Below are 13,788 nucleotides of genomic sequence, written 5' to 3'. Positions count from 1 at the left end.
TTCTATTTTCAGCCAAATTCAGGGCAAACATTCAACACAACTTTCAATCAAACAATATTACCAAAACCAATTTCAAATAAGAGCGGAAGAGGAAACAATAACAACGTACCTCATGCGGGGCGTTACAGTGTACATCCCTGGTTTGATTTGACTCTTGGCTCTATGACAAACTCCCATCTAGCCATTATGGTTTGCAAATCCCCGAGCATCTTTGGTCAATAGAAATGCTCCTTAAGAACTTCCACTGTTTTGGTAACCCCAAAGTGACCTGCAAGCCCTCCTCCATGTACCTCTCTCAGAAGCAACTCTCTAAAACTCCCATGAGGCACACATAGCTTGTTGCCCTTGAAAAAAAAAAAAAAAATCCATGTTGGACTACATAATCTTCAAAAGTGCCCTTAGTACACTTAGCCGTGACTGTGGCCATTTCTTCATCTTGCTTGTAGTGGTCCCTTATCATGCTAAACCCAATTACTCTTGCATCCAAAATAGAAAGGATGGAGTACCTTCTTGACAAAGAATCAGCCACCACATTAGTGCTCCCTTGCTTGTACTTAGAAACAAATGAAAAGTATTGAAGAAACTCACCCATTCGGCATGCCTTAAGTTCAACTTATGTTCCCCATTTATGAACTTGAGAGCTTGGTGATCCGAATGAAGCACAAATTGCTTAGGCCTCAAGTAGTTACTCCAATGATCTAATGCCCTAATAATAGCATAGAACTCCTTATCATAAATGCTATATTTTCTCCAAGCATCATTAAGCTTCTCACTAAAGTATGCTAATGACCTCTTGTCTTGTGTAAGGACTACACCAATTCCTACTCCACTTGCATCACACTCAACCTCATATACTTTGTTGAAATCGGGTAGAGCTAGGATAGGTGATTCACACAATTTCTTCTTGATCATTGCAAATGCCTCACTTGCCTTTTTTGTCCACTCAAAATTTCCCTTCTTTAAACACTCGATAATGGGTGACATAAGAGTACTAAAATTGGGCACAAATCTCCTATAAAAAGAAGCTAAACCATGAAAACTCCTTACTCCACTAATGGTTTTAGGTTCGGGCCAGCTCCTAATTGCATCTACCTTTGATTGGTCAACCATTATACCCTCTCCCAAAACTACATAGCCTAAGAAGGTTACTTCTTTCATGAAAAACTCAAACTTCTCCATCTTAGTATACAATTTTTGTTTCCTCAACACTCCAAACACTTGCCTAAGATGGTTTCTATGATCATTCTTACTACGACTATACACTAGAATATCATTAAAATAAACAACTACAAATCTTCCCAAAAAAAGGTTTAAGTACTTCATTCATCAGCCGCATGAAGGTACTTGGTGCATTGGAGAGGCCAAATGGCATGACCATCCACTCATAAAGTCCTCCCTTTGTCTTGAAGGCTGCATCCATTCATCTCCCTCTCTCATCCTTATTTGGTGATATCCACTCCAAAGATCAATCTTGGAGAAGATGTTGGAACCATGTAACTCGTCAAGCATGTCATCAAGCCTAGGTATGGGATACCTATACTTATTGTGATGTTGTTTATAACCCGGCTATCCACACACATTCTATAATTCCCATCTTTCTTTGGCACTAACAATGCGGGAACTGAACAAGGACTCATTCTGTCCCTCACATAACCTTGGCTAATCAGCTCATCCACTTGCTTTTGTAACTCCTCTTTTGGATTGCAACTATAGGCTGGTTTGTTTGGCAAGGGTGCCCTTGGTAGTAAATCAATGTGGTGTTCTATCACTTTTAATGGTGGCAGTTCGGGTGGTAATTCATTGGGGGAAAACATCCTCAATCTGTTGGAGTAATGGTTGGACCAAGGGATGAGGTGCAATCTCATCACTTTCTTTCCTCTCAGCAATGAGTAAGGCTAGGACTGATTTGTGTTTAGTGATGGCATTTTCTATTTGGTTGGGATTTAGGAATAGGCTCTTTTGTGGGTTATTGTTTTTGGGTGGTGTAGGTGTGGGAAGTGTTTGTTGGGGTGGTAAAGGGGTTATGGTGTTGCTTTTCTTGTTAAACCTAAAGGTGTAAGTGTTCTTTCTCCCATCATGGACAACCTTCCTATCATATTGCCAAGGTCTACCATAACAACAAGTTGCAAGAATCCATGGGTATCACGTCATATACTACCTCATCATCATATCTTTTACCTATGGAAAAAGGGAACTACAACCTGTTTGGTGACATTCTCCCATTGCTCAACCATTGTAACTTATAAGGGTGGCTACGGTTTTGGGTAGGAAGGTTTAGTTTCTCAACAAGGGTAGTAGAGGCAACATTGGTACAACTTCCACTATCTACAATAACCGAGCATACCTTCCCTTTGATGGTGCAACAAGTTTGGAACAAGTTTCCCCTTTAGTCTTCGGTAGAGTCAACTTTGCATGCAAAACTATAAGTAATTGATCTACCATACACAGTGGAAACAAAAATTCAATCGATTACCTTTCTTTGCCTAGATCCAAGAATAGATTATATCGTTTACATGTTTATAAACAAAATTTGTATAAAGTTAATCCATGCAAGGATTAGAATACTTACGTCCGTTTAGAGGCTTCTTCGAATATCTCTGATTTTGGATAGGAACACTGTTCATGGTTACTGTTCACCATCTACTGCTCACGTGATTTTTCGCCAATCGGTCCAAAGTAGGATCACACTCATGAAAGTCCACACGAAGATAATCCGCAGAACCCTTAATTATTTTGCTAGAACAATCAAGGGCTTCAAGAACCAAGAAAGAAGAACAAGAAAAGTTTTCTTCTTGAGAGAAAGAGAGAGAGAGAGAGATAGGGTGGCTAGGGTTTTAATTGAATGAATAATTCTCATGTTTTAATTTTTAAGTAGCACTTATATAGTGCAAGAATTAAACCCTACTCCACTTAGGAATAGCCATGAGCTCCAACCCTAGTTTACCCTTGCAACCAAACACACCCTTTATGGTATTTTAATTAATTAATTATTATTATAATTAAAATCAATTAATATATAATAATATATTAATATTTAATTAATAATAATAATTCATTTAAATATATACAGAGATACATTTTAATATAATCTCACTAATTTAATTTTAAAATTAAAATTAAATACAGGCAACAACCTCAGTAAATTTAATTGTACTGTGAGATTATCAAAATACCCTTTCATCCTAAAAGACAAAAATACCCTTCTCACAAATTGATTCTTAAATTATCTTCTAAGTGTGTGACCTCTAGGCTCCTCATCATATCGGCAGTGTGTAGTATCGCGATTAACACCAATTAATCATCTCACTACACACATAGCAAGATTGGCCCCTAGCAGGGCATCATAGCCACCCGATAGATTTAGATTCAGCGAAATCGCAGCCTGTGAATAGCATAGTTACTGTGCAATCAAATCCTTTCATCAACTATTATCTCATCGAGACTAAGGTACATAAATAGTGTCAACCTCAGATATCCTCGACATGTTTGTATTTATTTATTGGACCAATGATAGGAATATTAAATTGGATTGAGCATCAACTCAATCCCACCATGCCTACAGATTTAGTGTCATTGCCATTTACTGAATTACCCAGTGAGATAACTTCTCCCATACCCAGAAGTGATGAATCCTTTGTCAATCCACCTGATAATCCTATGATTATACTGTTTTATTTATGCTTTTTGGCTGGATTTTGGATACTTCTTCTTGAGTTTGTGCCTAAATTGTTACTTAATTTCATGTATTTTACGTTTCAGGCCAAAACATGCAGTTAGAGAAAGATTTAGCGGAATTGAGTTTTTGGACCCAAAATCAAGCGAATTTCAGGATTTGGGAAGGTTTTGATGCAGATTCGAAACACTATGAAGCTTGTTCCTATTAGAGATAACAAAGATTGAAGATTCAAGCAAAGAAGCAAGCGGAGGGTAGTTTCGTAAATTCAGAATAATTTAGAAAAGTTCACCGCGACGAAGTATATTCTTCGTCGCAGCAAGAAACTCTCGGGTCAAATAGTGAATTAAAATCCAACTCGATGCCGTGGCGAAGTCTGCAATTTTCAGTTTATTAAAACTGTGCGTTTTAATTGTATGGGATGAGTCTTAGGGTCTTAGGGTATTGGGGTCGACTATATAAGTGGGACTTAGTTATTTTTTAAGGGCTTCGACACTTTTGGGAAAGAGAAGAGAAGATTGGGAATTGAAAGTCTTTGGATCCATCAAATAGGGAAGATTTCTCTCTTTTTGTTATTCCATCATGTTGAACTCGGTGTTTACAGTTTTTATTTTGATTTGCTTTATTTTTAGTATGAACTGACTCACTATTGGGTTAGGGTTTTGAAGTAATTGGGATTTTAATGTCTAATCAATAAATTGATGTTGCTTTTACATTCTATTGCATGGATTATGTAGTTACTCTTGTTCTTATGGAAATTAATTGTTAAGCATGATGAGACTTATCACTAAAGGCTAATTCTTCACAGCAAAGCTTTCTGACTCGATGAGATATTTTTAATTGATGAAGAAGATTTATAGCATCTTCCACTAATCTTTCTAGTTCTTTGTAGGAACAAGGTAGCCGTAGGGGAACCTGTGGCTGGATTGAATCCTTCGCGATGGAAATGCCCTCTTCCCCCAACCAACTAAGGGCAAGCACCTACTCCTAACAAAATGAAAAGCAGCGAGCTCCGCAACAAAAGCGAAGCGAGCCGCGCTACTAGCGCGCATCCGTTTTTCAGCTGGCTTCAAATCAAAGCTTGACTAATAGGGGTGATAAGTGAATCATGTATTAGCCTCTTAGGGTAAATACCATTGATTGATTGAACGCTAGAGATAGGTTCGAAGATCCATGAAATCAATTTAGGATTCCATTTAGCTTAACGGACTTGGAACTATTAACCTTCATTTTGTTGGGTGCAGAAGCTTAACAGGGATAAGTAGGAAAACGTAGCCTGAGAAGATATGTTTTACATTTTAATGTGTCCGATTTATAATCCTTGCATGTGAGTATAGAAGTAACAGAAATCGTAAGTTAATTCATAAAATCCTAGTGAAGTCAAAACCCTAACCGTTTTGTCTTAATTGATGTTTTTCTTGAATTGATATTGTTTTCATTATTTAGATTTTAAATTACGTTGTGAGTTTTATTTTAATTTTAGCTTAATTGTCTCCCGCAAATCCAACTATTTTTCATTGCTCCAACTTGATACAAATTAGGAAAATTAGTACTTGGCATGCAATCCTCATGGGAACGATACTCTACTCATCATTCTATTACTTGTTGTGACTAGTGCACTTGCTACACATTGCATGTTTGTCAAAACAAAGCATCAAGTTTTTGGCGTCATTGCCTTGCATGAAAGAGATAATGTTGTTTCTCATTTTTGCTGTCTTCTCTAGTGGGAAGTATTTTGCAAGAAACTTCTAAGCCAATCCGTCCCATGCGGTGATTGTCCCAGCTGGGTGTGACATGAGCCAACCTTTTGCCTTATCTCTTAGTGAAAATGAGAACAATCTTAGCCCAATTGTATCATCAGTCATTCCATTAACCTTGAATGTGTCACATATCTCTAGAAAGCTAGCGATATACAAAATTGGATCCTCATATGAATTTCCACCAAATTGGACTGACTGTTGGATAACTTGAATTATTGTCAGCTTAATCTCAAAGTTCACTGCAACAGGTGGCCTTATAATACCATAATTTCATTCTTGCACCATTGGCATGGCATAATCCATCAACGTTTTATGTACTTCTGCCATGATCTCCACATGCACTACAAGAAACCTGGAATGAATTGGCTCAAATTGAGTGTCAGACGACACCATCAAATTAAGATTATTTCCTTTTTCATTAAGGGACAAAGCAAAGGGATGGTTAATGGCATTAACAGTAGGAACAATCACAACCTAGAATGAATTGGCTCAAAAGTTCCTGACTAAATACTTCCCTCTAGCAAAATCTACAAAGATGAGAAATGATATCACATCATTTCTCTAGGAAGAAAATGAATCACTTTATGAAGCATGGGAGAGATATAAGAACTATGAGAAAGTGACCACACCATGGTTTGCCTATTTGGATGTAAGTCCAAACTTTCTATAATGGGTTGCTAACAAATGTGCAAACAATGGTGGATGCAACAAATAGAGGAGCATTGCAAAACAAGACACCTGAAGAAGCATACGAGTTACTTGAAGTCCTGGCAAGTAACAACTATCAGAGACCCAATGAAAAAATTTATCCAAAGAATTCTATGGGTATTCATGAAGTTGATGCTTATATAGCCATTTCAGCCCAACTGACAGCACTTCAGAAACAATTAGGAAGTATGCAAGTAAATTCAATTCAAACACCTCAAGTAACATGTGATTTTTGTGCAGGTAACCATGCGAGCATTGAATACCAAGTAGGAAACACTTTTGCTTCAGCATCTTCATCATTAGAACAAGTCAATTATTTGGCTGGGAATCAGAGACAATAGAACAATCCTTTCTCCACCACGTACAATCCTGGTTGGAGAAATCATCCAAACTTGTATTGGGGCAATCAAAATGATCAGAATAATTAGAATCATCAGAATAACTAATGGAATCAAAGAACAATGCCAAACAATGAAGTGGGGATGAATAATCAACCAGGGGATCAAAGAGTTTTGAAGTTGGAAGATATGTTCGAAAAGTTCATGCAAGAAACCACAGGTTTTATGACTGAGACGCGGACAAATTTTAGAAACCAAGGGGCGTCCATTCGAAACTTGGAAGTAAAGGAAGGTCAAATAGTTGAAAAGCTGAATGAGCGACCTCAAGGTTCCCTACCAAGTAATGCAGTGACAAATCCATGTGAACAGGCAAATGCAATAACTTTACGGAGTGGAACAGTCTTGGAAGAAGTTGATCAAAGAGGGAAAGAAGACAGTCCACCAAAAGAAAGAGAAGATTCTGATGAAGAAGTCGAAAAAGAAATCATTATTGAGGAAGAGCCGAAGAATCTCCGAGAAGAAGAATTAAAGATGCCAAAACAGAAGAAGGAAAAAGTACCATTTCCTAAGATACCACCAAAGTTGGCACATCACACCCCTCCTATGTCTTTTCCTCAGAGGCTCAGAAAGAAAAATCAGGATAAGCAGTTCATGAAATTCCTTTAGGTATTTAAAAAACTGCATATTAACATTCCTTTTACAGATGCCTTGCAGCAGATGCCGAGCTACGCTAAGTTCCTCAAGGACATTCTAGCAAACAAGAGAAAGTTGGAAAAGGAGGAAACAGTGATGCTTACATATGAGTGCAGTGCCATTCTACAGAAGAAGCTACCTCCAAAACTCAAGGATCCAGGGAGTTTTACTATCCCTTGTGTTATCAGAAATATTGCATTTGATAAAGTTTTGTGTGATCTGGGTGCAAGTATTAATCTAATGCCTTTTTCTGTTTTCAGGAGATTAGGGATTGGTGAAGTGAAACTTACAACTGTATCGTTGCAGCTTGCAAATCGATCCATTAAGCATCCACGGGGCATTGTTGAAGATGTGCTAGTTAAGGTGGACAAAGTCATTTTTCCGACAGACTTTGTTGTGTTGGATATGGAAGAAGACAAGGAAATTCCTCTCATTTTGGGATGACCATTTCTTGCTACCAGGAGAGCCTTAATTGATGTACAAGGAGAAAATTTGATCCTAAGGGTCCAAGATGAAACAGTGACATTTAATGTATTCGAAGCAATGAAATTTCCATTAGATTCAGAATCAGATTCATGTTTTAGTGTGGATTTGGTGGATAGAATTGTAGCGGATACCATCAAAGAGAGCACCCCTCATCTACCTTTAGAAGCTTTCATTGCCCAATCCAAAACAACTGATGTGGAAGAGCCAAGGAAGAATGAGTGTGCTAGGTTGCTGGAAGCACTCTAACTGATAGAAACAACCCAAGATCCAGAATTTGAAGAGTTTAACATAGAAAAAGAGAAGGAAAAGGCAAAAACGGATGAACCTCCTAAGCTTGAACTGAAGCCTTTTCCATCTCACCTTAAATATGTGTATCTTGGTGAATCAGAAAGCTTTCCGGTGATCATCAATGCAAAGCTGAGTAAAGCGGAGGAAGAGAGATTGGTTCGAGTATTACGAGAGCATAGATCAGCCATTGGATGGACCATTTCCGACATTAAGGGCATTTCTTCTTCTCATTGTATGCATAAGATACTCATGGAAGATAATTTCAAGCCTAGAGTGCAACGACAATGGAGATTGAATCCTTCTATAAAGGAAGTGGTGAGAAAGGAAGTGGTGAAGCTCTTAGATGCGGGTATCATCTACCATATTTCAGACAGTCCTTGGGTGAGCCCGATGCAAGTGGTTCCAAAGAAAGAAGGTATCACGATAATAAAGAACGAAAGCAATGAATTGATACCAACTAGGACAGTCACGAGTTGGAGGGTGCACATCGACTACATAAAGTTGAATGAAGCAACAAGAAAGGATCACTTTCCACTTCCTTTCATCGATCAAATATTGGAAAGACTGGCGGGGCATGCTTATTATTGTTTCCTGTATGACTTTTCAGGTTATAATCAGATTGCCATTGCTCCTGAATATCAAGAGAAGATGACATGCACTTGTCCTTATGGTACCTTTGCTTACAGAAGGATGCCTTTTGGGTTGTCCAATGCACTGGCCACATTTCAGCAATGCATGATGTCAATTTTTGGTGACATGGTGGAACGGTTCATAGAAGTCTTCATGGATGACTTCTCTATTTCTGGTTCTTCTTTTGATAATTGCCTGTCTAACCTTTCATTTGTTTTGCAGCAATGTCAGGATGCAAATTTGGTGCTCAATTGCGAGAAATGTCATTTCATGGTTTAGGAAGGAATAGTACTCGGTCACCAAATTTCAAAGGATGGCATTGAAGTGGATCAAGCAAAAACGAAAGTGATTAAGAAGCTACCACCACCAACAAATGTTAAAGTAGTCCAGAGTTTCCTAGGGCATGCGGGTTTCTATAAAAGATTTATAAAGGATTTCTCTAAAATCTCTAAACCTCTTTTCAATTTGTTGATAAAAGATGCTTCTTTTGATTTTAATGATGAATGCATGCATGAGTTTCAAACTCTTAAGAAATTATTAGTGTCTGCACCCATTATTGCAGTTCCCAATTAGGAACTCCTATTTGAATTGATGTGTGATGCTAGTGATGTTGCATTAAGAGTGGTTTTAGGAAAGTGATAGAATAAGGTTTTGCATGTAATGCAATATGCTAGCAGGACATTAACCGATGCACATTTGAATTACACTACTACTGAAAAAGAGCTTTTAGCTATCATTTTTGCATTTCACAAATTTCAGTCTTATTTGCTAGGTGCTAAGGTGATTGTCTACACAGACCATTCAACACTCAAGCACCTACTGGCAAAACAAGAAGCAAAACCCAGGCTGATTAGATGGATCCTACTACTGCAAGAGTTCGAATTAGAAATTCGAGACAAAAAAGGGTCAAAAAATGTGGTGGTAGATCATCTATCAAGGATTGAACAACAAAACCAGGGAAGTGAAGAGGAAACTCAAATCAAGGAGACATTCCCGGATGAGAAACTGATAAGAGTTGAATAAACACCTTGGTATGCAGATTTTGCAAGTTACTTATCATCGAGAGTGCTCCCAAATGGAATGACTTTCCAGTAGAAGAGGAAATTTTTCTCTGACTCGAAGTTCTATTTCTGGGAAAAACCATTTCTGTATAAATACTGTGCAGATCAGATGATACGTAGGTGTGTCCCAGAAGAGGAGATTGAGAGTATTTTACGGCATTGCCATGAGAAGGAAGTTGGTGGTCACTTTGGAGGGACTAGAATAGCAACCAAGGTCCTTCAATATGGATTCTATTGGCCAAATCTATTCAAAGATGCTTTCCGGGTGGTTCAGGAATGTGACCAATGTCAACGAAATGGAAATATTTCAAGGAGAGATGAGATGTCGTTGAGTAATATTCTAGTTGTTGAACTTTTTGATGTGTGGGGGATTGACTTCATGGGCCCTTTCCTGAATTCATATGGAAATGTGTATATCTTGGTGGCTATTGACTATGTGTCGAAATGGGTGGAAGCAGTTGCATTACCATCCAATGATGCCAAAGTGGTGGTTAACTTTGTGAGGAAGAACATTTTCTTAAGATTTGGAGTACCACGGGCAATCATCAGTGATGGGGGATCTCATTTTTGTAATAGGCAATTTGATGCGCTCCTAGAAAAATACGGAGTGAAACATAGAGTGGCTACACCATACCATTCTCAGACCAATGGGCAAGTAGAACTGTCAGACAGAGAGTTGAAAAGAATTTTAGAGAAGACAGTTAATGCATCCAGGAAGGACTAGTCACGGAAGTTAGATGATGCGTTATGGGCATACCGCACTACATTCAAGACTCCAATTGGTATGTCTCCGTTCCGATTGATATATGGGAAGGCAAGTCACTTGCTAGTGGAACTCGATCATAAGTCATATTGGGCAGTCAAGCAGCTAAACATGGATTTACAAGCTACTAGGGAGGAAAGGATGCTAAAATTGAATGAACTTGATGAGTTTCTTCATGAAGCTTATGAGAATGCCTGTATTTACAAAGAAAAGACCAAGATGTGGCATGGCAAGCATATCACAAAGAAAAACTTTGAAGTGAGTCAGAAAGTCTTGCTGTACAATTCTAGACTTAGGCTCTTTCTTGGAAAACTTTAAGTCTAGATTGTCCGGACCCTTCATAGTTACAAAAGTCTACCCATACGGGGTTGTGGAGATTTCACATGAAGAAAATGGGACATTTAAGGTTAATGGGCAGCGATTGAAGTCATACATTGATGGGGCATTGAGTTGCAAGTCACTACCCGTCAAACTCGACATTTTGGAATGAGGAGTTGAGAAAGTCAAGCTTCCAACTATAAACAAGCGCTTCTTGGGAGGCAACCCAAGTGTTCTCATTTTTAGTTGTTTTTAATTTGTTTATATGTTTTATTACTTAGGAAATAGTTTAATTTCATTTGTCTTTTGGTCTTTCAGGTGAATGATCAAAATGTGGCAAGTATTGGAATTTTCCAGATTTCGCCGTGACAAAATTTATTCTTCGCCGCAGCGAAAACTGCTTTTTATATAAACTCGCGCTGGCTCTTCATTTTTCACGAAAGCTTCCAAAAACTTCCAAGAACCAAACACTTCCACCTTCAATCCAGAATGTTTCCAGTGAATTTTCTTCCTACTACTCCACTCTTTAACCCTCATAAACACTAAATCACCTAACTATTTCAAGGATTTTGCAAAGTATTGAAGAAATTTTGGAAACCCTAGGTTTTCCAAAATTTGGGGATCTTGTGAGTTGGGCAGAAATTGGTGAAATTGAAGGTGAATTCGTTGTGGGTGTGGTAAGATTTCGAGTTCTCTAGCCTTAAGTTAGATCAATTTCGGTTTTTAATGCTTTAAGTTTGAGACACTGATTGAATTTCTTGAGTTGTGGATTTTGATGCGAATTGTGGACTGATTTTGATTTGGGAAGTGTTGATTTTGATTTGTTTTGTGTTGAGGAAGTTGGGTTTATGATATTGAAGTTGCTTGAGTGCATTTGGAAGATTAGAAATTTTGGGGTTTGAATGTGAATTTTGAATTGTTAAAGGGTGAATTAAGATTCAATTATTAGGTTGTGAGAAGCGTGCATTAGTGTTTGATTTGGGAGTTGATTACTGAATTTTAGTGGTAGATTTGAGTGAACATTATTGAAAGCCGAAATGCTACTCAAAACAGCTGCCAAGGGTAAAGGAAAACAAGTCGACAATAATTTGTGAATAAGAAGGCTAGGCAGCATTACGAAGGTGCAATTAAAAGAAAAGACAAAGGTTTTATTGCCGAGAGAGGATTAACTATAGTTAATGCAGAAGCGTGGAACTAAGGGAGAGGTTGGGATCTCTTTCTGCTTGAACCGAATGAAAGTACAACATGCATGAAGAGTGGCGGAAAAGAAGAATGAAAGCATGAAAGGTTGGATTCAAAAAACGTTTTCAAACAAAGCATGGAAAAAGCATTGTACCTACTCCTTTGCTTTGGGTTTCATACAACTCATGTGCATATAAAACTTTATTGTAACAATAACTCTCCTCTTCTCTTGAACATTCCTAATATGGGAGAAAACTCTCTCATGCACTCTAAATTCCTGTCAAAGAAAACACTTACAAATAGGTTTACACAACATCTCCCAAAACTTCATCTAAATCTCCACTTCTCCATACTCACTAAAACACTTCTCATACATGAAGTGTATCCAACAACCACAAAATAGCTACTTATCTCAACTAAATTCCTCATCAAGCATACTACATACTTATACATGCATACATCTCTACTCAATTTCTACTCAAAAGCTTATTCAAATCTCAACTTGGTTGGATTTACTTACTTTGTGAAAAAAGTGACTTCTCTACCACTTTTCCTTCCCCTTGTTGTCTTGTCTTCTCTCTTCAACTTAAAACAACAACAAGAACAATAATAACAATATAAGACTTCAATATAACCATAAGCAAAACTCACATCTAAAGCAAGAATCCTTACCTTAGGATGCTTGAGATGAAATTTATACTAAAATTACCCAAAAGCTCTCTTAAACTCCTTAGAAATCTTGGGAAAATTGAAGAAAAATTGAGAGAATTTAGAGAATGGGTATGGCAGTGGAATTGAATGAAAATGAAGGGTTTATGTCACTTAACCCTTTTTAACTCATATTATAACCTTCCTTTCCCATTTTTCCCTTGTTCTTTCTTGGACATTCCATCTATATCCTTTGATTCATTACATTCACACCCTTACACTAACCTATTCTTCATGAAATTTCCTTATTCTTCACTGTCACCTTATTCAGCTCTCTGTAATCAATACACATCCGTAGTGACCCATCCTTCTTCTTAACAAATAGAATTGGAGCTCCCCAGGGAGAATGACTCGGTTGGATAAAACCTTTATCTAAAAGCTCTTGGAGTTGCTTTTTTAATTCCTGAAGCTCTGCTGGGGCCATTCGGTAAGGGGCTTTAGATATTGGTGTTGTTCCTGGTGCTAGTTCAATACTAAACTCAACCTCTCTTTCCGGTGGCAAACCTAGTAAGTCTTTCGGAAACACATCTAAAAATTCTCGAACTATCGGCACCCTCTGAATTTTTGGCTGTGGAACATCACCACCCTGCACTACATGGGCAATATATCCGGAACACCCATTTCTCAACATCTTTCTAGCCTTTACACTATTAATCAACATACTCAACTGATGGCCCTCTCCAAAACTAAACTTATCTCCACTATCGAGGTTAAATCTCTCTTTCTTCTTCCAACAATCAATTTCTACTCCATATCTCCCTAGGAGCCTAATATCGCATCAAAGTCAGGCATATCAAAGACTATTAAATCAACTGCTAACTCTTTTCCATGGATCACTACGGATTCTCCTAATAACATCTCCTGAGTCAACACACTCACCCCATCAGGTAACTCTATCTTAATAGGTTGACTCACTCTAATAGGTTTCAAACCTAATCTCTCTATCATCCCATGAGAAATAAAAGAATGGGTAGCCCCAGAATCAATTAAAGCATATAAGGAAACAACGTGGAATAACAACTGACCATTTACAACTGACGGACTGGCCTCGGCTTCACCCTGTGCCACTGTAAACACTTTGGAATTGGTACCTCTAGAAGTCTGAGCTACAGGTGGAAGAGGAACCGGTGGAAGGGGAACTTTACAATCCCTCATCAGATGCCCTGATTGTCGGCACCTG

At 38.0% G+C, this 13,788-nt stretch overlaps 1 non-coding gene across 1 annotated transcript; it reads right to left on the bottom strand.

Annotated features, from left to right (window-relative positions):
* Window positions 1–5,965: 5,965 nt before the first annotated feature.
* On the bottom strand, window positions 5,966–6,070 carry LOC116145604. The gene has a single exon (XR_004130398.1). It is a non-coding gene; the product is annotated as a small nucleolar RNA R71 (small nucleolar RNA).
* Window positions 6,071–13,788: the final 7,718 nt, after the last annotated feature.

This window comes from Pistacia vera, unplaced genomic scaffold (assembly GCF_008641045.1).
Source record: "Pistacia vera cultivar Batoury unplaced genomic scaffold, PisVer_v2 Contig462, whole genome shotgun sequence".
Taxonomy (NCBI): domain Eukaryota; kingdom Viridiplantae; phylum Streptophyta; class Magnoliopsida; order Sapindales; family Anacardiaceae; genus Pistacia; species Pistacia vera.
This window is presented reverse-complemented; position numbering and strand designations above follow the sequence as displayed.